Below are 25,952 nucleotides of genomic sequence, written 5' to 3' on the forward strand. Positions count from 1 at the left end.
GCACTGAGATATCCATTCACTCACCAATACACTCATGCACACAGTCAACCGCTCATACAGCTGTTTCCACATGCACTTTTGAACCCATAGATCTAGTGAATCAACTGCTCACACATCTATGCACAGAGTCATACACCTCCCAGCCACCCACACACACACTCAGTCTCCCATACAAATACTTGGGCAACCAACCAATAACCCATATAGTTACTCATATAGCTCCTGATCAACACATGCAGCAGTTTACAGAACAACAGACATAATGATTCACACATTAAGACAGTTTAGTCACTAACCCATGCACTCAGTGAGACACATTTAATCACTCACTCATACAGTCAGTCATGCACCTACTAAATCCTTCATCCAGACACTTATACATCCACTCATTCTTCAATATGTAAGACATATTTTAACTTTACAGAAAAATACAGTCACTGGATGTTGTGATCAGTGATGTCATCAGTGATGTCACTGACCATGTCATGAATGATGTAATATGTGACATCATCAGCAGTGGATTGCGGGTGCGCGATATATAGTTAGCGCATCTAACTATATATGGAATTTCAATGGTTTTATGCGAGTAAAATAAGGTTTTGTAAATGCAAATTCCTAACTATATATGTTCTATAACCAATGGTTTTTTCATTGAATTTTCAAGGTTTTGTAAATGCAAATTCCTAACTATATATGGAGGAAGCATGTAAACAAATCTGTTTCAGCTTTCATGAGAGACCATGGAATGGGCTCTCTGTACAACAATAACTTGCGTTACTACATGCAAGATATCTACAGAGGAGATGGAGTTCACTTCTCAGATGAGGGCAACAAAATTTTCATTCTGAATTTAAGAATGTGCATTGGTACCTACTTATAAGTACCTAAATGTACCATAAACCCAAAAGCTCTTCTCAGAGCTACCCTTCATCTAATCACTCACAATTATTATTTTTTTCTAACTTTTTTCACTAATTTTCCACAAAATACGCTCCCCGGTTCGCTAACCGAAAGCTAACCTCGCGGAATTTTTTAAAAAAATGTTTTTTTTCCGCACATTTAAGCCTCCTCAGCCACCCTCAGAAAACCTAGGGGGTCAAGATAAGTCTACCGTGCCCCCTTCTACACATTCTGAACATTATTTGCCCTCCATCTTGTATCTTAATGCGACCGAAACACAAAATGGTGGACTCCCGTGACGCTTAAGGTTCGCTAACCGGGCCGCTTTCCAGAAAGCGGTCCTAAAAAAAAGTGGGAAAGTAATTTACAGAAAAACGACTAGAGACACTCTCACCAAATATAGATTAGCTCATACTACATAACAATCCCTTCCATTCTCACAAATTTCATTGAAATTTCATTTAGCCATTTAGCCTGTAGACCTCTCCAAGTACCGTGAGGTAAATTACTTCACAAAACACATCTGAAGTGTTGGAATTGACAACCAATGAAAATGTTACTTTCATTTTCTACTTTTATTACCTGACATTTGATTGGTTATATACCTGAATATATATAAAGGAAGAGAAGGAAACACAGCCATTTTGACTACTACTTGTTGTTGTATATATCATTTAGAATATCACTAATAACATCAACTTGTTTCTAAAGGTAAGTTGTTATTTTTAAAACTGAAGTATATTGTGCACTATAAGTAAATATGGTAAACTTTTTCAGATAGTTATATACTATCCCTCTGTAAGAGTTAGACATTGAGAAAGGCTTCTTTATTATAATTATGGACTGATTTAGGTTTCTATGGTATAATTATGAATTTACTTAGGCTTCTTCACAGGCACTTTTTAATAGTACTACTTCACGCCTGAAACCATACAGTGCCCATAGATTACTTCTCTGTTATAAACTCACAAGTGCCTGTCTGAACTTAAACCCAACAGTGCCCTATCTCTACTGATATATTTATTTTTTATGCAAATTACAGCAATAAAATGGAAGGTGAGCAGAATGTTTCCTTCGAAATTGTTCTGGAGAACAACACAGAAAAAGTTATTGAGGACAATGATGACTCAGATTTCATGGATGAATCACGGGACCATGAATTAGTTCAATGTGTAGAATCTGTGGATCATTTACATCATTATGATGACGGTCAAATGTTGGAACTTATGTTCACTGAACAAGAACACATATCAGACAGTGAAATGCTAGACGTTGTATTAAATTTTGAAAAACAATCCGAAAAATAAAATTGTATGTAATATTAAAAAATTGTTTGAGTCTTTAATCATTTTTATATGTAATTCATAAACTAGTTAAATGTTAGAAATGTTATTAAATTTTGAAACACAAAAAAGCTCACGCACAGAGCACTTTTTAGCCATGTTATCCAATGGAAGGTGGATAACATGGCTAAGAGCATTTGCTGGATAATGCATGAATATCGCTGACTTTTCAGCGATATTCATGCATTGTGGCCGATGTGCGGCGATAATTTTTGTCTCTAAACAATTAAAACGAAGCACAAAATGGCGAATTCCCGTTTCGCTACCAGTTTGCGGCCCAGTTCGCGGCCCGTGAAGCGCTTCTACCGTGAAAAATCATTTTTTTTTTTATTTTCCCCACGGGACCCTTTAATAACCCCAACAACATTCCTAGGGGGTCAAGAGGGGGATACCTTGCCCCCTTTCATTAAATTCCCCCTTAGTTTTTCACCTTTTCTTCTCTCTCGATCCTACCGAGAGACAAGATGGCGGCCGCTACCACTTTGCGGCCCAGTTCGCGGCCCGTGAAGCGCTTCTACCGTGAAAAATCATTTTTTTTTTATTTTCCCCACGGGACCCTTTAATAACCCCAACAACATTCCTAGGGGGTCAAGAGGGGGATACCTTGCCCCCTTTCATTAAATTCCCCTTTCGTTTTTCACGTCTTCTCTCTCGATCCTACCGAGAGACAAGATGGCGGCCGCTCCGGACTGTTTAGAATGTTGACAGACACCGGAGAGCCAATCAGCTTTCTGCGCGCAAAGTTCCGATAAGCGAAAAGTAAGCGGACCGGATCGCTGCCCAGAGCGCTGTTACAGATATATATCTTGATTTAAACGTTAATTTCTCAAAATCCACTGAAGCACATATATTGAGACCTAGCAAAGGCACATCGGGCTAACAGTCCCTACAATTTTGCCAAGTTTCGTGCAAATCCATTCAGCCGTTCGAGCTAAAAGTGAGTCCAACCGCCCTATGGAAAAATGAATGGAAAAAACGCGTTTTGGGACCCCCCTTTTTTCTCAGCCCCCCCTTGACGAAACTCCACCAAATTTTCAGGGGCTGCTCAGAATCAAAATGTGCCATTTTCCTGAAAATTTCAGCCGATTCCGTCCACAAACGCCAAAGTTATTAGACATAGAATTTTCAGAAGTCCCATAGAGAAAAAATCCTAACTATATATACCTACTGGCGATAGCCAGTAGGTAATATATATATATATATATATATATATATATATATATATATGTATATATATATATATATTTCCTCTCAAATGCCCTGAGCTATTACAGAGGTCACACAATGCAGCCCTTTACCATCCGGTTTGGAAGCCTCGAGGCTGCTTGCAGTTATTTGAATCCATTTCATTTTTTGATTCCTTGCTTCTTTCCCGACGCGTTTCAAGGCAGCACGCCTCTTCCTCATGGGAGCTGCACAGAAAAAATGAATGATTAACTCACCAATGTTGTCTCACTTGATTATTTTATTGAGAACATCGCCCCCAATGGGCGTGGCACACAAAGGTTACTCGATGGTGTGCTGGTCCATGTAGTTCTTGGGGTGAGTGTTATTTTACAAAGTTCATTTATAAGTTCATTGTCTCTGTGGTCTTTTTTCAAGTCTTGTTTTAATCCTTAAGTAGGCTGGATTTCAAAACTGCAGGCTTCGTTTAGCCAAAGGGCTACATGCTTTCACGGAGAGAAAGGGTTTCCTTCCAAGCCTTTCCATTCAGTTAGGAAATGGTGCTCCTCTGCCACGGCCAAGGCTGCCGTGCTAGTATTTCCTCTCAAATGCCCTGAGCTATTACAGAGGTCACACAATGCAGCCCTTTACTATCCGGTTTGGAAGCCTCGAGGCTGCTTGCAGTTATTTGAATCCATTTCATTTTTTGATTCCTTGCTTCTTTCCCGACGCGTTTCAAGGCAGAACGCCTCTTCCTCATGGGAGCTGCACAGAAAAAATGAATGATTAACTCACCAATGTTGTCTCACTTGATTATTTTATTGAGAACATCGCCCCCAATGGGCGTGGCACACAAAGGTTACTCAATGGTGTGCTGGTCCATGTAGTTCTTGGGGTGAGTTAATCATTCATTTTTTCTGTGCAGCTCCCATGAGGAAGAGGCGTTCTGCCTTGAAACGCGTCGGGAAAGAAGCAAGGAATCAAAAAATGAAATGGATTCAAATAACTGCAAGCAGCCTCGAGGCTTCCAAACCGGATAGTAAAGGGCTGCATTGTGTGACCTCTGTAATAGCTCAGGGCATTTGAGAGGAAATACTAGCACGGCAGCCTTGGCCGTGGCAGAGGAGCACCATTTCCTAACTGAATGGAAAGGCTTGGAAGGAAACCCTTTCTCTCCGTGAAAGCATGTAGCCCTTTGGCTAAACGAAGCCTGCAGTTTTGAAATCCAGCCTACTTAAGGATTAAAACAAGACTTGAAAAAAGACCACAGAGACAATGAATTTATAAATGAACGTTGTAAAATAACACTCACCCCAAGAACTACATGGACCAGCACACCATCGAGTAACCTTTGTGTGCCACGCCCATTGGGGGCGATGTTCTCAATAAAATAATCAAGTGAGACTACATTGGTGAGTTAATCATTCATTTTTTCTGTGCAGCTCCCATGAGGAAGAGGCGTTCTGCCTTGAAACGCGTCGGGAAAGAAGCAAGGAATCAAAAAATGAAATGGATTCAAATAACTGCAAGCAGCCTCGAGGCTTCCAAACCGGATGGTAAAGGGCTGCATTGTGTGACCTCTGTAATAGCTCAGGGCATTTGAGAGGAAATACTAGCACGGCAGCCTTGGCCGTGGCAGAGGAGCACCATTTCCTAACTGAATGGAAAGGCTTGGAAGGAAACCCTTTCTCTCCGTGAAAGCATGTAGCCCTTTGGCTAAACGAAGCCTGCAGTTTTGAAATCCAGCCTACTTAAGGATTAAAACAAGACTTGAAAAAAGACCACAGAGACAATGAACTTATAAATGAACTTTGTAAAATAACACTCACCCCAAGAACTACATGGACCAGCACACCATCGAGTAACCTTTGTGTGCCACGCCCATTGGGGGCGATGTTCTCAATAAAATAATCAAGTGAGACAACATTGGTGAGTTAATCATTCATTTTTTCTGTGCAGCTCCCATGAGGAAGAGGCGTGCTGCCTTGAAACGCGTCGGGAAAGAAGCAAGGAATCAAAAAATGAAATGGATTCAAATAACTGCAAGCAGCCTCGAGGCTTCCAAACCGGATGGTAAAGGGCTGCATTGTGTGACCTCTGTAATAGCTCAGGGCATTTGAGAGGAAATACTAGCACGGCAGCCTGTGGCAGAGGAGCACCATTTCCTAACTGAATGGAAAGGCTTGGAAGGAAACCCTTTCTCTCCGTGAAAGCATGTAGCCCTTGAAGCCTGCAGTTTTGAAATCCAGCCTACTTAAGGATTAAAACAAGACTTGAAAAAAGACCACAGAGACAATGAACTTATAAATGAACTTTGTAAAATAACACTCACCCCAAGAACTACATGGACCAGCACACCATCGAGTAACCTTTGTGTGCCACGCCCATTGGGGGCGATGTTCTCAATAAAATAAACAAGTGAGACAACATTGGTGAGTTAATCATTCATTTTTTCTGTGCAGCTCCCATGAGGAAGAGGCGTTCTGCCTTGAAACGCGTCAGGAAAGAAGCAAGGAATCAAAAAATGAAATGGATTCAAATAACTGCAAGCAGCCTCGAGGCTTCCAAACCGGATGGTAAAGGGCTGCATTGTGTGACCTCTGTAATAGCTCAGGGCATTTGAGAGGAAATATATATATATATATATATATATATATATATATATATATATATATATTATTCACCACAAGTACCGTTCTACCACAGCAACGACTCAGACGCTCTCCCGTGCAGCAAAATCCAGTATTTAATGGCAAGTTTCAACTTGCCATTAAATGCTGGATTTTTTTACTCCCATACCAGCCTTAGGGGCTGTCACAAAAGCCAGCATTCCAAACTCTAAAGCCCTCCATCCTAGATGGATACAATGGACTACATTTTTAATTGCTGTTAATGTGGACTTTATCTTTGACCCTTCCATGCAAATACAAAACCTTCTACAGTATAAGCATTGTAGGAAAGTAGGATCTGCTTTTATGGTCGACCCCACTTTTTGCTGGCGTCATTCGTTTTACTGACTGGTCCGACTAGGATCCTGCTAATCAGGACCCCAGTCTCTGTGCTTCTCCCCTAAATTGGACATGGTGAGTACTTAGGTACACTCTAGATTGGTTACTGGGATACCATTGTAAGTCCCTAGTATATGGTACTAAGGTACCCAGGGCATAGGTACCCCACTGGTTCCTCAAGGGGTGATGCATGTATTATGCCACCCATAGGAGACAACTCAAATTGTGACTACAGGCCTGCCATTGTAGCCTGTGTAAGCTGGTGCTAGCACCACTTACGACAGATATGTTTTCCTATATCTGAGGTTACTGCACTTAAAACCTATAAGTCACCTCTAAGGCAGGCCTTTCAATCCTGAAGGCAGGGTGCTTGGTTCTAAGTGTGAGGGTGCCCCTGCAGGAGAAGGACATCCCTACAATCCACAAAATGTACTCTCCTTGGTTGTAAGTGCATCAGCCATTAAGACATATAGAGGGGTAGTGCATCATTAAGCAATGACCATCTCTAAACTGGCTGTAACGTACCGTGTTGTGTTTGGTATCAAACATGTTAGAATTTTACCCCCACACCATAATAAATGGTGTGGGAGGCATGATTCCATGCAATGTAAAGCTCCTCCGAGAGGCCCTCAGTGCTCCCAATACAAACTGTGGCTGCTGCCTATCAGAGACACGATTCTGCTCTCTTGCTGCTGATCCAAACTCGAGCAGAGGAAGGCAGGACAATAGGTATCCTGTCACAGGGAGGTTTGACTACATCCCAGACAGGACTTAGTGTACCTGGACAGGGTGAAGGTGCTTGCTTGAAGGGCACATTTGATGCCCTCCTTGCATATTCCAGTTCAAACCAGTTTAGACTCTGGCATGAAAATGGACAAAGGACATGGGAGTATTCTTCCCACTGTCCAGCCCCTCCTCTGAGAGGGACCCTTGAATCGCTCCAACCCTTTCCTTAGGGTACTTAAGGGCATACCTGTGGATGGGTCCCTAGATTCGTCATGAGACAAGATTCAGATCCAATACCACTTGAACTTCAATTCTACTGGGCACTCTGGACATAGCTGGATTTCACTTTGGGGAACAGAGACTGTAACTGGTAAGACTCCTGTTGCTCCTGGTCTCGTTGCCCTGCAAGTCTGCTGCAACGTCTGTTCCTGTGCTCCATACAGGTTCTTCACAGGGCCTGTGGACACCCAAGACACCCGAAGGAATCTCCCTTGGAGTGAAGCAGTCACTTCCCTGCATCTGACTCCTGGGCTCTCGACATCCGACATGGGACAGTTCCTGGTCTACCTCAGCATCGCCTGGTCCATGCAGCTGCAACTTAAAGGGCACCATCAACTCTCCTGCATTTCGACATCAGTGGGCATTCATCTCCCGTGCCTCCTGGCCGCTCCTGAGTGCCATGGATACTGTTCCCTCTGCTTGCAGGTACCTCTCATCTTGAATCCACCTTTGGGTTCCACTGGACACTTTCACCTTCCTCACCATCAGGATCGTCCAGAAGTCCTCCATTGTGGTCTACGCTAGATTCCGATGTCAATTCGCACCTATGCACCCAGCTTCCCTGGTGTAGATCCTGGTTCCTGGGTATCCAAGGGTGAGGTGACTCTCCAACCTTCCATTTTCTTCAGGGTCCACTGGGAAGGGTCCTTCTTTAAACTTGTTATTGCAACTTACCCATAGACTTCCATTGAGAACGTAGTCGTGTTTCCACTCTGTACACAGCGTCCGTAGGGTATCTAGATACTTACCTCGGGTGGTTCCTTGGGTCCCCAACTCTTCTATGTCTTCTGGGTTCATCCTTGACTGAAGTTGTGGTTCGTATTCCACTATTTTAGTATATGGTTCCGTCTCCCCCTGGTGACCACTGTGTATTCTGTGCTATTTACTCATTCTATTGACAAAGTATTGTGGGTATAGTGTTTATATGTCCGGGTAGGAGCTATTGCAATGTGTTAGATAGAGTTTATAATAAATACATATTTTTATAACTACACTGTGTGGTTCTTTTTCACTTAACCTATACCATTAGATTAAGTACTGGTACAACAGACTGCCTTACACTCCTTCTGGACTAAACCTGAAGGCTGCTCTCCACAGCTACCACTTAGAGAGCTTTTTAAGGTTGTCTAAGACCACTAAAATCCCCATAAGGGTTGTCTGGATTAGTGCAGGGTGCTACACTTACATAAGTGAGCGCCATATACTAAGCCAGTCTCCTACAAGCATATTTACCCTTTACCCTCTACTGTACTGCATCTTGATCACTATAAATATGTTATCTACGCTGATGGTTCACCTCAACCTGCTATAGGTTCTAAGCAGCAATACTTAGCGGCATGCACCATTGTTTTTGGTGTTATATTGGACAACGTATTCCAACCTCAAACAAGTCGCACACAGTCTTTGTGTGACTGCACTGCACATTTGGCTGGATTAAGGGCTTTGCTTCTTGCACTTCAACATACGAATTGTGAATTCTCCACTATTATTGTGTGTAATTTGTACTACTGTGTAAATTCCTATAATCATATTCTACATTATTGCAACAAAATGGATTGAAACATTCAAAGATTCGTAAGGTAGCACAGTCAAACATAAAATGCTTTGTGTTAAGGTGGCAGACCTCAAAGACAGGTTGCCATTGAATCATATAATTCATACATTGGGTCATCAACATGTGGGAGCACACGCTGTAGGGAACTGATGAAGCAGTCCATCTGTAGTCATCAGAACTACAGAAGCAGCATTTAAATGCTCTAAAACTCATATAGATAATGATATTCTGGCTGTGTGATTGCAAACTTAAAACGGCAATACTTTACCAAAGTACTTTCCTTCAAAATACTCTTATTTTTTAAATAACCACGATGTTCCTTTTGTAACAATTCCTGGGGTTTGCTATCGCTTGATTCCCAACCAAGACTGCAGACTTTCTCTGATTGTAGCTGCACATGAAGGTGTTGCTTCAGTGCATGCTGGGATGGCAGCCACAATTTTTCTGCTACGTTACTGTTGGAATGGCTTATATCAGCAAGCCAAGACATATGTGCTGTGTTGTGTCATTTGTCACCAAATTAAATTGTCCTCGGTGGCACCTACACTGCAAACACACCTATTAATTTTAAATCAGCCTTTTGGCTGCATCTATTTAGATCACTGTGGTCAACTGATTTCAGACAGTGTGTTGAAACTTATTTTAGTTGTAGTTTAGATTCCTTTGGGTTTGATTACAGCGCTCAGCTTACAGTAGAACTGTTATTAAAGACCTACATGTCTTTGTCGGGACATATACAGGCATGCATTCCACTCAGACTAGGGTCCGGCTTACGCACCCAAAGCGTACTGGGATTTGATGGGAACCCTGGGTGCACAGGTACATTTTTCTTCTCTATGTAGGCCCAAGGGAAATTCTGTTGTGGAAAGAAAGAACCATGACTTAAAGAGGATCAGCAAACTCCGGAGCTATGACAAGAGCACGCAGCTCCGCCAGTTGAGCAGAACAGTCCCCTAGTGCTGAGTGTGCACAATTGAAGACTTAAACTCCTCATCTTTAATGGAGCCAGCCACAATAACGCAAGCTGCTGAATAAGCACGTTTGGAATCCGTGGGCGGTTGCGCCGAACCATCGGTATAAATGAATTATTTGTATTCACTCAGAGGAAGAAGCAACAAAGGAGGTGGATGAACAAATTCATACTGCAAAAATTCCTGAGCCTGAAGAGATGGATCACAGACAAATGTGACATCCGAAAGATGTGAAGGAAGTAGCCCACTGAATCCAACGTGGTTGTAATGCCTTCTAGTTAGGTACACTTGCTTTAGTCACCGGTTCCAAAGCAGGGAAGGGGGTAACCATAAGAATGTGTTTCCCCTGCTCCAGTGAGCGTTCCTTTAGAATCACCATCTGCACTTCCGTCAACATTTTATCAACAGAGTAAAAATCATTTCAGCTGCAGTGTACAAGTGTGATTTGTATGCAATAGGTTTTCTTTCTTCTTCATTGAATGTTAAGTATGTGAAATCCACTGCCTCTGAAATGATACATATTACCAGGTTTGTGGCGTTATCACGAGTCATTAGGAAATGAGCCGCAAGAAAATCCGCCTCCAAAGACTATAGAATGAAAGAATGTTCCGGAAGCCAGCCTGCAGATGTAAACTTAGGTTGTATCAACGCAAAAAGCGGTTTAATACGCTGGGCATAATCAGGAATGTATGTCCTCCTGAAATTAAAAAACCCAGCAGGGATTGTAACTTTTTCAAAGAAGAAGGAGGTTGCAAATGTGCACATTTCTCTAAGAAGTGAGGTGCTAAACTCTTTCCCTCGTTATTGAGCTCATAGCCCAAAAAGAGCACTGCCAAATGGGCAATGTGCGACTTTGCAAAATTGAACTTATAACCATAGTCGGCAATCGACAATATTATGTGGTTGACTCAGTCAAGATGCGGTGCGAGGTCGTCGTCAGTCAAATAGATGTCATCAACGTACGACAAGGCCTCAGGATCAATGTCATGCAATAAAGACACAATGGGTGACGCAAATGCCCGGGGCTATTCTTATACCCCATAGGCAATTGTATACATTTTTTCTGATTTCTGACGGCACTGAATCCTGTCAGGTCACCACTTCCACGGTCGAGATTACTCCAGTATTGGAACTTTCATAGATTCCCATAGCTTGTATCATTCCCCGTCGGCGGAATGGGAGCCTCGGTATAGAAAAAAATAACATAGCAGTAGGTACAAAAGAGAAAGAAAGGCCTAGGCCTCATCTCATTTTGTAGCATATTTACCTCTTTTTGCAAAAGAGACCAAAAACATACAACAACCAATCAGATTAGCCTCACCCCATAGAACCTTCCTGAGAGAGCCTCAGATGTTCTACCGCGCGTTGTGCTAAGGGAGTCTCCACTGAGCTCTGCTCATATTTCTCTACAACTTTTGGATTTCAACTTTATTCTCTTCAGGATGTCAGATAAGGAAAATAAAGCTTTGTTTAAGGGATGTGCCACTTGTTAAAAAAAAGACTTTATATTGAAGACAGGCATAAATATTGCATTTATTGCTTGTACTCTAATCACAAGGCCACTGATTGTAAGATCTGCAGAACCTTCTCTACCAAGACTCTGAGAGACAGGGAAGGACGTCTCTTGACCTGGTTGCAGAAGATGAAGTCACGTAAGGAAGTGACAGTAAAGATTCTTCCTGAGCTACGTTTCAAAGGAGGTCTAAAAAGAGGGGTAGGTCTTCCCCGTCAACGTCAACTGAACCTCCTGCTAAGGCCGCACAAAAGACCTCTGATAGGTCTGACAGGCCAAGTCCCAAAAAATCTCCTCACCGAGGTGTAAAGGAGAGGGAGAGACTTGCTCCTGAGGTACTTTCTACTCGGGAGGTGAGTCATGGACCTTCTGTTGCCTCTCCGCCATCTGAAAAGGCAAAACTGTTCAAGAAACCAGCATTTGTACCTAAGGAGCGAAAATCTGAGAGGAAAATCCGTCCATCGACGACGACAACAACAGGTACGTCGACAACGGCATCTAAAAGTCACCAGGCGTCGATTCCAGCTCCGTCGACGGGCCCGTCGTTGAGAGCTTTGCTGACGAGCTGAGTGACTTACAAATGATGTTGTTAGATTATAAGAGGAAATTTCCATCTCAGATCTCTGATCAACCATCAATGCAACCACCACCACCACCACCTCCGACCTCTTCTTCGGCTACAGTGGCTCAACCTCAGGAGCCGCAACCAATAGAAAGCCAACAGGACATTGTCACTGTGCAGGATGATGATGATTCATCAGATGAAGACCAGAATGTGGAAGATGTCCCGAATCCGGATAGGGATTGGGACAATTATATCATCCCAGATCCAGCTTCTCCATCACCGGATCCTATTGATTCCCCTCCAGCAGACATCAGGGGTTTCCATAATCTTATGCAGAGAGCTTCCAAGAAATTTGGCCTTCCTATTCCAATGGTACAGTCGGAATGCTTTTCTTATGATTTTAAGGAACCTTACAGAAAATCCATCCACTCTATCCCTATAGTAGAACATGTTTGGAGTGAGGGGATAAAGGTGATGCAGTCTCCAATGACCGTCATCCCCGTTCTTCCGTGGCTGGAGAAAAAATACAAGGCTCCTGATGGTAGTCCCGCTAGCCTGGTTGGTCAACCGAAGCCGGACTCTGATATCTCTCAGGTGGCCCAAAGAGAATCGAAGAATCCATTGGTGCCCCTTACCGCACCACCGGATAAGGAGGGTAGGCGCCTAGACAATGTGGGCAAGAGGTTTTCCTCTATGTCCAGCCTCCTTGTTAGAGCTGCCAATGCACTGGACATTTTGGGACTATATGATCGTCAAATGTGGTGCAATGTATCTTCATTTGTAGATCAACTGCCAGATGGTGCCAAGACTGACGCGAAGAAGATCCTGGAGGAGGGAGAGCGGTTTTCTTCGGAAATCATTGATTGAGCAATGGACATTGCCACAACTGCTTTTCGCGCCTTGGCAGGTTCATCTGTTCTGAGACAGCAAGGCTGGCGTCGGATTACCTGGTTTCACCCTGAAGTTCAGAATAATGTCTTAGACTTGCCATTTGATGGAGACAGGCTTTTTTGGAAAGCATGTGGATGACGCTCTACAAGACATCAAAAAAGACACAGACACAGCAAGGTCCTTGGGGACATTGCAATACCGCAAAGTGTTTTTCCGGGGGGCAAGAGGAAAAGGTTTTTCTACTTTCAGAGGAGGATACCAACAGCGCTACTCTTCCTATCCACAATCTTCACAATCGTACAAACTTCAGTACTCTCAACGACAAGGCCAGTTAGCGTCTTTCTCTCGCAAGCCTTCAAGAGGACGACTGGGGCGTCAGGGGAGAGATGCCCCTAAACGCCAATAGCGGCTTCCCGGCTCTGCCTACTGTTCTTTCACCACCTGTATCATCAGTAGGGGGCAGGATATCACAATGTCTCCACAGCTGGAAGATCATAACATCAGATCGGTGGTTCCTCAATATCATCAGGTTTGGCCACACTTTAGAGTTCCAACACCTCCCACCTTTAAGGGCTCCTCGTGCCACCGAATCAAAACATCTACATCTTCTACGTCTCGTAGCTCATCAACTGCTCATCAAAAGAGCAATAGAACCAGTACCTCTATCCCAACAAGGAGAAGGGTTCTATTCCAGGTTTTTCCTGGTTCGCAAGACGGAAGAAAAATGGCCCCCAATCTTAGACCTGAGGGAGCTCAACACCTATCTCATAAAACTCTAGTTTCGTATGGTATTTCTTCAGGATATCTTGCGTCTCCTGAATCCAGGCGTTTACATGGCAGCTCTGGATCTCGAGGACGCATACTTCCAAGTTCCTATCCACCCGGCCCACAGGAGATTTTTAAGCTTCACAGTAGCCAAGAGCCACTTTCAATTCAAGGTCCTGCCTTTTGAGCTCAAATCCGCTCCAAGGATATTCACAAAGGTATTAGCCCCAGTTGCAGCGTTTCTCAGAAGACAATCTCTACAGGTTTTTCCCTACCTGGATGATTGGTTGATAAAGGCTCCATCTTCTCAAGCAACTACACGGGCAGTCGACAGTTGCATTCTACTTTTCAGTCATCTGAATCTTCAACTCAAAGAACAATTCAGTCCTTCTTCCATCCAGGTCGGCCAAGTTTCAAGTGTCCATTCTGGATACGACTTGTTGCAAAGCCTTCCCATCAGAGGAAAGACAGAAAAAGCTGATTCTCTCTGCCCCCGTCAATAGTAAAGAAAACAATCTCTGTCGGTCCATCTATACAAATCTCTCCTAGGATCGATGTCATCCTGCATACCCTTAATTCCGCATTGCAGACTTCGTATCCGCCCTTTGCAGGAGCAATTGGACATCCAATGGCGCCAGACGGAAGGCACGTTCGACGACAAGATAATGGTCACTTCTCTTATGAGAGAGGCGGTCAACTGGTGGACGATCAAGGACAATATCTCAAAAGGTCTCACTTTCAAGGTTGCTCTAGCTCCTTTGATTCTCACCACGGATGCCTCTGTAGAAGGCTGGGGAGCGGTTTTGCAAGACCTTCAAGTAAGCGATCGCTGGACGCCCAAACAACGCACGTTCCACATCAATCTTCTGGAGCTCAAGGCCATTCGTTTTTCTTTGCAGGCTTTCCTTCTGAGGATTCGAAACTCCACCGTCCTGGTCCGTACAGAAAACACGACTCAAAAGATCTCAACTTCTCTCCAAAGAGGCCCAGGAGATATGGGAATGGGCAATTCTCCCAAAACCAAAAGGACTTAGACCCTGTCACACAGTCTTACATGAAAGTCAACCTCTTGTTTCCAACAGATATTCCTCGTAGGTATCAACACAGAGTATATTAAAGCAGGCAAAATAAATTTTTAACAACAAAAGAATATTCTAAGAATATTCTAGGTATCACAGTACATTATGAAAGCACATCTAAAGAGGATATTAATTAAAAAGAGAATGTATTATTCTTCATGTATCATCAACCTAGGGCCTCGCTGAGAGTTACAATCTAAAAAGTTAAAAAATGTGTCTCTTTTTGGTGAGACAAGTATAATATGGTAAAGACAGTCGACGCGGCGTTTCAGTGTACAGTGATTTCCACCTTCATCAGGACGTAACAATTCTTGCATTAAAATCTTATTATATTCATCGGGTTATGTATCATCAATTTCATAATCCCTGGAGTGTTTCACTTGAGCACCTTGATTTTAGCTGTTGAATTTTCGCCTCTTTTTCTACATGTAATAACTCCCTCTTGTAGTTATACGTTGGAGCCACCGTCTTGTGGGGTCAGGTTTTGGTTAAAATTTAGAGGTATTACATGTAGAAAAAGAGGCGACAATTCAACAGCCAAAATCAAGGTGGTTAATTGAAACACTCCGGGGATTATGAAGATTTTTTTTTTTTAAACAAATTTTATTGACAGATCACATACATTTCGCACAACTCTGAACCCCAGAGGTATCTGCAGGTTAAATGGGTCAAAGCAATGAAATCGCAATCTCCTTTTTCCTATAAGCAAGAAAATATAAACTATGCAATATCCACCACCCCCTAACTCCCTCCCTCCCAACCAATCTCCCCCCTCCCGGTTCCCTCCTTTCCCCTGCTGCACGGTTTCCATCTCACTTCCCTTGCTCACCATTTTTTTTTTTTTTTTTTTAAATATATTTTTATTGCAGGAATCAGTAAATCGTTACATAATCGACCAGCATTATAGAACAAGCAAAATCAATGAGACACAACCCTCCGTCCCCCAGCCGTATTTCTCGTACACAGCCATTCAGCCCACAACCCTGGGGCCGGGCGGCGAAATTCAATGGGGGCTCAGCAGGATGTCGAAGCTGGTCCGGATGATCCACTGTCCATCATATGCTTTTCTAAACAAGCCTATAAAACCCAGAAAGAAAAACCCCACCCTCAAAACCCTAAGAACCAAAGTAAACCCTACCCAACCCCGCCATCAGCTCACGGTAACAACCGCAACAGGATTTGCTAAAGGACCCATGGGGAAAACAACAGAGCTGAAAAGTGCAATCGACTATCGGGACTTGGGGCGAGCTGCTTCCTCACTTCCAGAGTCACTGGGGGCGCAATAATCCCTAAGGGCCTGCACTAACGTCTCCCACTCCAGCGCTGCCTCCTGTGCCTTCTCATTACGCTGCCTCCAAGCTAGCTGGTATCTCAGTGTGCTCTCCCCTGCCGCCCACTTCAAAAGTTCGCTGTGCCACCGGCTTCCTGTCGGACCAGCTCGTGCCTTCCAGTTCCTGGTCACCTCTCGTTTAGCAAGGAGCAGCCCTAAATCGATGAACTTGCTAGATATTTTGTTCTTGGGGGTATGAGGGAACCAGTGCAGGAGTCCCACCGCCGCGTCAAACGATAAGGATCTCCCCGTCACCTCCTCCAGGGTCTTCCCCACTTCTACCCAATAGGATGACAATCCCGGGCAGGCCCACAACATGTGGAGAAGGTCCGCTTCCTGGGCCGGGCACCTGGGGCAGTCCGCCGAATTCGTAGCAAAATATCGCCTGATTTTCACCGGGGTCAGATATGCTCTATGGAGCACGTAGTAGTGGACCAATTGAAAGCGGGCGTGGCGTGTGCCCTTCCAGGCTCGCCGCACCAGTTGGGACCAGGTCGTCTCCGGAATCTCCTTGCCAATGTCCTCCTCCCAACGGGTTCTCAGAGTAGTGAGGGGAGCCAGCCCCTCATTGATCAGTCTGCCGTAGAGGCAAGTGACCGCCTTCATCGTGCCCGCAGACATCATCACGTATTGGCACACCGGAGATAAAGGGGGTTCCTCCTGCCCGCGTTTCCAGTGCGCCTGGATCGCTCGGACAAGGGCCGAGTGCAGCAGAAAGTCACCGCGAGGAATCTCGAAGCGATCAATGAGCTCCTGAAAGGGCAAGAGCGCCCCGTCTTCGTATAGGTCACCTATCAGCTGTAAGCCTGCATCCTCCCAGTTCGCCAACCGTGACCAATCGCCGCCATGGGGCAAAGCCGTCAGCATCCCCAAAGGTATTTCGGGCGCATACGGTATTCTCAGGTGGCCCCGGGCGTGAGCTCGGTTCCAACACAGGCGAACGGTCCGCTCCTCAAGCGACAAGTCCTGTAAGGCCAAACGTTGTCGCAGCGCTATGAAGGAGAGAACATGCCTGGCTATACCCGTACCCCTTCTGTCTTCTGGGCCCCGGAATTCCCGGGCGATCTCCTGGGTGAAGGTCTGGAGCTGCGCCGCTAAATAATACTTTTCAAAGTCCGGCACCGCAAGCCCACCCTCAGCCTTCGGCCTCATCAGGGTCTTGAGGGCCACCCGCCGGCGGCCCGAGCCCCAGAGGAATCCGACTATCATTGATCGTAATAGTCGAAACGTGGCCGGTGGGACCCAGATCGGTAGTGTCCGGAAATAATATAACAACCGGGGAAGCGCCACCATTTTGAGCAGAGCGATCCGCCCTGCCATTCCCTTGCTCACCATACACTCAATTGACCATATGCCTACACCCGTTATTGTGGCCTCCTTAAAAATCCAGTGAGGAGTCTTGTTCCTCCGGAGGTGCAAGCCATAGACCCCTAAAATCCGCCCAACGCCTCCAGATTTTATAATGCTTTCTTGGGCATCCCCGGGCACTGAAAATCGGCCGCTCCATACCCATGCAGAAGTCAAACCCTGTCTTCCACGCTACCACAGAGGGGGGCCGTGTATCCTTCCATGCTCTAGCTACATCCCTTTTCGCCAATGTGAATCCCAGTAGTAAGATGTGTCTCTTATATATATTACCCCCCACCCCGTCCATTACATGCAATAGACCCAGACCCAGAATAGGGTCGCAGTTTTTAGCTTTCCAACCTAACCCTCCCCGTCTTTGGAATCACGGACGGTTAGGAGGATCGCCCTCTCCTTCCCTTCCCTTTCTGTCCTGAAGAAGACCCTCCCAGCAAGGGGTATCTTCCCTGCATTTCACTTTGGGTCAAAACGTAGACTTCTACTCCACCCCACCAGCCTCTACCGCTAGAATGATGCGTATAGCTGTTTTAGGAGCATGGTTTTCATGAAGTCCACTGAACTGATTCATACTTTGCTTGTGACCCTGGGATCAGGAGATCACTCAGGTTTCTGTTGGGAACTTTAAAATAATTGTATAAATTGCTTTCTTTTCATTGAAAATTATAAGATTGTTTGTACATTCTCACCTACATGTTCTACTTTACTTGCCCCGCCAACCCCCCACCTCCCGCTCTTTGTATATGGGCAATATTTTTAAAAAAATGTCACTAAATGTATTCAAATGCACAGCCATTGAGTATGGTCCTCAGTACATTGTGAATAAAAACTCTGTACATCAATTTTTGGTTTTATGTATGTACGTATAAGTGTGTCACTATTTGCTATAGATCTTCCCTTTCCCAGTCCGGGACCACTCTGTTTATAACAATCTGCAATTTATAGAGCAGCCTGGGAAGGGCCACCATTTTAAAAATGGCCGACCGACCATAAATCGTCAGAGGCACACGTGACCATGTCTTAATATCTGCTCGGACCCGCTCCCAGACCGGCGCTATGTTCCGCTCCCACGAAACCGTCGGAACTTCAGACAAGAACACCCCCAGATATTTAATGCCCCCCACTGCTACTTGAAGAGTTGAAGCCCAGCTCCCCACCCTCGACCCCTCCCCCAAGACCCATAAAGTGGATTTGCGTGGGTTCATATACAGTCTCGAAGTCTCTCCAAAGATCTGTAAAATGCGGAGGAGGCGCGACCCCGAGCTATTGAGGTCTGTAAGAAAAAACAGGACATCATCGCTTATAGCGCAATTCTGTCCGAGGGCCCCTGCTCCCATTCGAACCCTCGCATCTGCGCATCTATGCGCACCCATGCAGCCAGCGGCTCCTTAGCTAGAGCAAATAGGTATGGCGAGAGGGGGAAACCCGCAGGTATGACATGAAGCGGGTTCCAAAATTGAGCCTAGGCAGGTAGACCCAGCTCAGGGAATCGAACACCCTGTCCATATCTGCTAATAAAAGTGTTGCTTGCACTCCCGCTGTCCGAGCCGCCGTCACTACCACATTAGCTCGCCAAATGTTGTTTCTGGTCGCCCTCTGGCATGAAACCCGCTTGGTCAGGGTGGATGAGGTCAGTGATATAAGGCAATAACCGATTGGCCAGAGCCTTGGCCAAGATCTTAGCTTCAACATTTAACAGGGAGATTGGGCAATATGATGCATGCTGTTCCGGGGGCCGGCCCGGTTTGTGGAACACTACCACTTCAGCATGTCTCCAGTCTGGAGGGAGACTGCCTCGGTCACTGGCCTCCTCCACAACCGCTCTGTAGTGGGTATCAAGCTGTGTATGATATTTTGTGAGGAATTCACTAGGAAACCCATTAGGTCCAGGGGCTTTACCGGTATTGAGTTCACCCAGAGCAGTGCCCAACTCTTGTTCCGTCAGCGGAAGCTCAAGGCGGTCTCGCACCGCATCGGGGACCGCCCGTGGTGGTAGGACTGCGAGGAACTTGTCCACCACATCCGCAGGAAGGCATTCCTTCGGGACGTATACATCCGCATAATAGGCTGCGAAGCCCTCGGCCAACTCTTTGGGGTCCGAGACAGGGGATTTCGCACAATCCCTTAATCCCGGTAGGGTTTGTGGCTGGAAGACGCTCTGGCACAGCCGGTGTAGCATCGTCCCTGACTTGTCCCCCCACTGGTATATTCTGCTGCGCGTCGCTAGCCATATCTGCCGCGCCTCATCTATCAGCAAAGAGGCATAAGACTGTTGCGCCAGTAGCAGCTGCCCCACCACTGCCCTCCCTCTGCGGTTCCCTGACGCTCCAGCGCCTCAATGTCAGCCTTGGCCTGGATTAAGGCAGCCCTACGCTACTTCCGGGCAGCCACGCACCAGGCTATGTCCACTCCCCTCAATGTGGGCTTCATGGCCTCCCATATTGTCCCAGTATCCTCAACTGACCTCACATTCTCAGTTAAGAAGGAGTTATGGCTTCCCTCATATGCTTCTGGTAGTCCGGCATCTGTAAGTGCCAAACTGAGAGGTGCCAGCAAAACGGCTGTCGTATCCTATCCCAGCAGACGTCAATGGCAGTGGGGGAATGGTCCGAGAGTCCGGGCGGTAGTATGTCTGCTGATTCCACCCTGCCAATCACCGCCCTTAGGACAAACACGTAATCCAGCCTGGAGAAGGATTTGTGGACAGCTGATAGGTAAGTGTACTGCCGCTTGTTACCGTGCAAGTGCCTCCATGTATCTACCCAGTCTAGATTCCTACCCATATCACTCAATTTGGTGGGAGTTTCCGCCCCCTGACCGCCCCCTGGTCTGTGCCTGTCTCTTATGCCATCCATGATGTTGTTCCAGTCCCCCTCCACCACAGCCAATATGTCCGGAACCTCCGCCCACACCGCAAATAACTTCTCCACCAGTGACCACTGTAGTGGGGGTGGGGCGTATACACATCCCAGCACGAGCAGCTCCTCCCCGATCTGACCCTTAATAAAAATATAGCCGCCCTGGGTATCTATCCAGTGGGTGGAGTGTACATATGGGATCCTACGGTGCACCAAGATACCTACCCCCCTGGAGCCCCTAGCGAAACCTGCATGGAACACTTGGTGATAGCCATACCACTGCAGGCATAGTGTTTTAGTACCCATTAAGTGGGTTTCCTGCAACATCACCACATCCGCACCTGCCCTCTTTGCCTGGCGCAATACCGCCCCCCTTTTGATCTTGTCAAGGATACCCCTCACATTCCAGCTAAGGACACGAATAGAGCCCCTGGGCCCACGTGCCCCAACCTCAGGATTTGCCATCACGGAACGTCCAGAGCAAATAGCCACAAACTGGCCCACTCAGGTGCACACACAATAATCATTGAAGTCCTCATGGAACCATGCGACTCACCCCCCACCCCAACCAAGCCCCCCCCTAGAACAATCAATCCCCCAAAACCCCCAGCCCCAAACCCCATACCTCAAAAACGTTGAAGTACCTGTCACGGCATGACTGACTCCCGACCCCCAACCTGAGACCAGAAGCCGTCCACACCAATGGATCCCCATTTAACAGTCCCAACTCCCTGAACCACACTCAACCAGCCCTCAACTAAGGGGACTAGCCCGCCCCATAAACCCTCCCCCTGCCCCGCTACCATATATTGTGTCCCGGAGCCACTGTCGTTGCTACTCAGCCCCGCTATCCATCCGGCAAATCAATGACAGCAATAACACATCAAACAAAGAGACAAACGTCCCTGCCAAAACATAATGCAAATTCAGACTCTATAGGCAATCCCACTGATAAATCATGGAACCTCCTCCGCATGCTCAGGAGCTCCCTTCTCCTCCTCCATCTCGTCACTAGACACAGAACGCTGCCTGAGACCTAGACCTCCAGTTACCCCACCCTCTTCATCCCTCGTGGGGCCCACGACTGTGTCCCAAGCAATGACGAGTCTGTATCTTGCCCCGGTGGTGTATGCACTCGCACTGTTACAGTTTCATTGGTCCATTGAAACACCTCCTCTGGGGTATCAAAGAAATAGGTGCGGGACTGAAATACGACCCGCAGGCGGGCCGGATACCGCAAAGCATAGGGTAGTTTGAGGTCCCTAAGATGAGCCTTAGCCGCTGTAAATGATTGCCGCTGCTGCTGCACCAATCGGGTATAGTCTGGAAAGATCAATATGCAATGGTTTTCCAAGAGTATTGGTTCTTTCGCCCTAGCTTGCCACGATATAGTCTCCCGATCGTGATAATTCAAGAGTTTGGCTATCACTGGCCTCTGGCGAGACCCCACTGGCGGCTTTTGCATGAGGGCCCTGTGAGCCCGCTCAATCACAAAGCATCTCGAGAGAGAGCGTCAGGGGGGAGCCAGCCCTCCAACCACCGTGTCAAGAAGCTCTCCATATTGCCCTTCTCGCATCCTTCCGGGAGCACAACAAAGCGAAGGTTGTTCCGCCTGGCCCGCCCTTCCGCATCCTCAGCACGGAGCGCCAGACCTTTCTGAATGCTTTCCAAACTGGCCATCTTCCGCTTCAGGGTTGCGACGTTGTCCTCTACCCCGTATAAGCGCGTTTCTGCCTCTGTAATGCGAGATACAGCATTTCTCAGATCTTGACGCAGTAATGTGGCCTCAGATCCCACCGCACCTATCTTTGCATCCAACATGTCCCGGGACTGGGTTATGGCAGCAATCAATGCCTCATTATTGGGTCCGGGGACCTTCTGGCCGCCCGCCGCCCCTGCACCTCCACCCGGCCCATGAACTTATCGATGGGCCCCTGCTTCATGGTCCCTCCACCACCTGCGCCGCGTGTCATGTCTACCAGGTGCAGAGTCCGGGGGAGGCCGGCAGCCGCGCTCCACCGCTGGGCAACCCTATTCTCACCCGCGCCACGTGCGTGTGCCCAGGTTGCTTCCCACCGTAGAATGGGCCCCCGCAGGTCCGTGCTCACCGTCTGTGTCTGTGCTCCCCGTCTCGTTCAGCAGGCCAATGTCCCAGAGGGCTCCAGTGCTCCCACCAGTCCTAATCCACAATCCACACCTTCGCACTGCCTTGTCCACCACCGTGGCCCGATCCAGCCGCCGGATGTGGTGCTGTAGGCCACTGTTCCCCAGGCGGCAGCAGCGACCCCGGCCCCCAGGCTTCTCCGTCCGGGCTCAGGACCAGGCCGGCATCACTCCGGCCCCACGCTGCTCTTAGTATTGTCGCGGTCGGATCTGACCGACGCAGGCGGAGCCACCGACTCCTCTCGGCCCGCCGTCCAGCAATGCCCAGAGCCGCACCCCGTGAGCGCCTCCCGCTTTCTGGCTCCGTTGCAAGGGGCTGATGTGTCCCCCAACTGACCTCCGCTAGGCCTGCCGCCTGATCCCGCCGCCAAGGGGGGGGCACACCAATTCCAAGCCCCAGGCTTCTCTTCTCGGGTTCAGGCTACGCAGCAGCCCCGCAGCAGCGTAGTAGAGATCACATGTGGTCCCCGTCCCTCCAGGAGCTTACAGTCGGCAGGAGTTCTGAGAGGGCTAAGCTGCGCCGCTGGGCCGCGCCGCGGACCTCTGGACCGGGATTCGCCTCTCGCACCTCAGGCCGCTGCACCGCCTCCGCACGGGCTGCCTCGAAAATCCAGGTCCCCGGCTCCATTCCCCAGACTAGGCCGCACTCCTCCGTAACCTCTGTCACCGGCCCGGCACTCCGAATCTTACAGGAGTCAGCTGGGTGTCTGCTGCCGGGCTCTAACACCGGATCTGCTCCTCCGGGACGCTCAGGAGCAGGGGGAGTCAGGATAATTGTACGGATCAATGTTCGGCGGGACGGAGCTCTCCTAAGCCGCGTCCGCCATGATGCCTCTCCTGGCCAAGCCCCCAAATATAACAAGATTTTAATACAAGAATTGTTATGTCCTGATGAAGGTGGAAACTACTGTACACCGAAACGTCGCGTCAACTGTTTTTAACATATTATACTTGTCTCACCAAAAAGAGACACGTTTTTTTACTTTTTAGATTGTAACCCTCGGTGTGGCCCTAAGTTGATGATACATGAAGAATAATAAATTCTCTTTTTAATCAATATCTTTAGATGTGCTTTCATAATGTACTGTGATACCTAGAATATTCTTAGAATATTATTTTGTTGTTAAAATGTTATTTTGCCTGCTTTAATATACTCTGTGTTGATACCTACAAGGAATATCTCTTGCAATCAAGAGGTTGCCTTTCATGTAAGACAGTGTGTCAGGGTCTGCATCCTTTTGGTTTTGCACATACCGCCTCCCTGTAAATTCTATAGGGGTACCTTCCTTCTTTTTGACAATTCTCCCAAAAATCGCTCTCTCAGCAGAAGTCAGTTTGTCATGAGTGGGGACTGGATCAGGACACTCTCGACAGTGTTTTCGCACATTGGGGCACTCCGTACATAGACCTGTTTGCTACCCCAGACAACAGGAAATGCCAACTTATACAAGCAGGGATCGCCATCGAGGGTCGTTGGGGAATGCTCTTTCGATGGCCTGGTCTGGCACATTTGTTTCCGCCTTTCCGCCAATTCCCCTGATTCCAAGATTACTCAGAAAACTCAAGACAGGACCCTGCACAATGATTCTAATAGCACCAGCGTGGCCACGCCAGTTCTAGTTCACAGAGCTTCTCGTGCTCTTTCAAGATCAGCCGATTCACTTGCGTCCCATTCCTTCTCTATTGACGATGTCCCAGGGCCAAGTGGTGCTTTCGTATACGAGCTCACTTCAGTTGACACCATGGCTCCTGTGCACCGAGAGTTCCAGACTTTAAATACCTCTCAAGGGTGTAAAGAGATTTTGGCTCAAGCCCGTGCACCAAGTACGAATAAGACCTATCACTCAAAATGGAAACGCTTCTGTTTGAGGTGCCGCCGAGAAAACCTTCATCCGTTCTCTTCTGCTCCTCATCAAATATTGCCCTACATTCTATCTCTGGCCAAGTCAGGTCTTGCACATTCCTCCATCAGGGTACACCTGGCGGCCATCTCCAGATTCAGACAAACAGCCTTTCGCCCTTCACCCTGGTCTGCAAGAATTATCAAACAATTCCTGAAAGGACTCTTTAGGGGTTTCCCTCCAGTTCAGCCTCCACCTCCAATGTGGCAACTCAACTTGGTTCTAGCTCATCTCATGATGCCTCCGTTTGAGCCTATTCATAGAGCGGATGTTAAATTTCTGTCATGGAAGGTGGCCCTCCTTCCAGCCTTAACGTCAACCAGGAGAGTTGGAGAACTTCAAGCTCTCACAATTAAGCACCCTTTTTTACAGTTCAAAAACGACTTTCTAATTCTAAGAACAAATCCGAAGTTTATTCCAAAGGTCCCTTCGGATTTTCATTTGAATGAACCGGTCGTTCTAAAATCTTTCTTCCCTCAACCTACGACTCCAGCAGAAACGTCTCTTCATCCCTTGGATGTCCAGAGATCTCTAAAATGTTGTCTTGATATGAAACACAACAAGGGCACCCAATCAAGTCAGTATAGGACCTCGGGGAACATATGAGTGAAAGCAAAAGTGGTCCTATGCAAGGAGGAATGTAGTCAAGGGATAAATATAGACACAATGGAAACTTTATTGTAAATTGACTTGCCCAGCTGGGCAGAGGTCTAATATTTAATTTATAACACAATTTTTAGAAAAATACCTTCAACAATTTCTTGGAGGTGGGCACAAGCCTGTGCCCAAACGTTTACAAATTGTCATGGTTAGCAGAGTGGATAGAGAGTAGAGAAAGGTTTTTAGGCAAAAGCTATTATATTCTGTGCATATAGCGATAACAGAATTCACATTCACACCATTACTTGAGTTATAGTAATTAATACACAACAAAGTATATGGTGTAGTAATTGTCGACGGTGTTTCTATCCCATTACAAGGTTACAGGGATCATCATCAGGACTGAATAAAGCCTAATTATTCCTAGCCATGATAGCCTAAAGGAAAAACGGGAGAAAAATATAGAAGTTTGTCCAAGAGAGGACACATTTTAGTGATCGCTACAAGCTTACATTTGTAAATGAACTTAATATGAGACATGAGTGACATTCAGTGTCGCCTTACGGGCCTATGTCAAGGAATTGTGCACAAGGAGTGAAGTGACGTTTAAAAATTAAGAGGTTTTAAGAGTTTAAAAACTACCTAGGTGACAAAAAACAGTTGTTTATGGCAGCAGCATTCATGCAGTACTCGCGCTTTCCATGCGGATGTTAATGTACCAGATACAGTCAATGATGAACTTCATAATGCCATGTACCCTGTGGGCGTGCAAAACATATGGTAGTTACAAGAAATTGCGGCGATTGTGAATAGCCCCGTTAACGGTACTACATTGGTGGTAAAGGGGTCGTGATGCGACGTGCGTGGCTTGGCTGGCGGTGAAAAGTGAAGGGTGATGAACACGGCGCGTCAAGGGATTGGAGAGTGCCTAGAATACCCGTGAAAACATGCCGCGCAAAGTCCTATCTTACCGCGATGG

At 46.7% G+C, this 25,952-nt stretch overlaps 1 protein-coding gene across 1 annotated transcript in view; it reads left to right on the plus strand.

Moving 5' to 3' along the window:
• Window positions 1-25,952, plus strand: part of LOC147699077 (sodium/potassium-transporting ATPase subunit alpha-1-like) — a 3,282,495-nt gene that overhangs the window by 1,162,698 nt on the left and 2,093,845 nt on the right. The gene's annotated exons all lie outside the window — the stretch shown is intronic.

Source organism: Lissotriton vulgaris, chromosome 8 (assembly GCF_964263255.1).
Source record: "Lissotriton vulgaris chromosome 8, aLisVul1.2, whole genome shotgun sequence".
Taxonomy (NCBI): Eukaryota; Metazoa; Chordata; class Amphibia; order Caudata; family Salamandridae; genus Lissotriton; species Lissotriton vulgaris.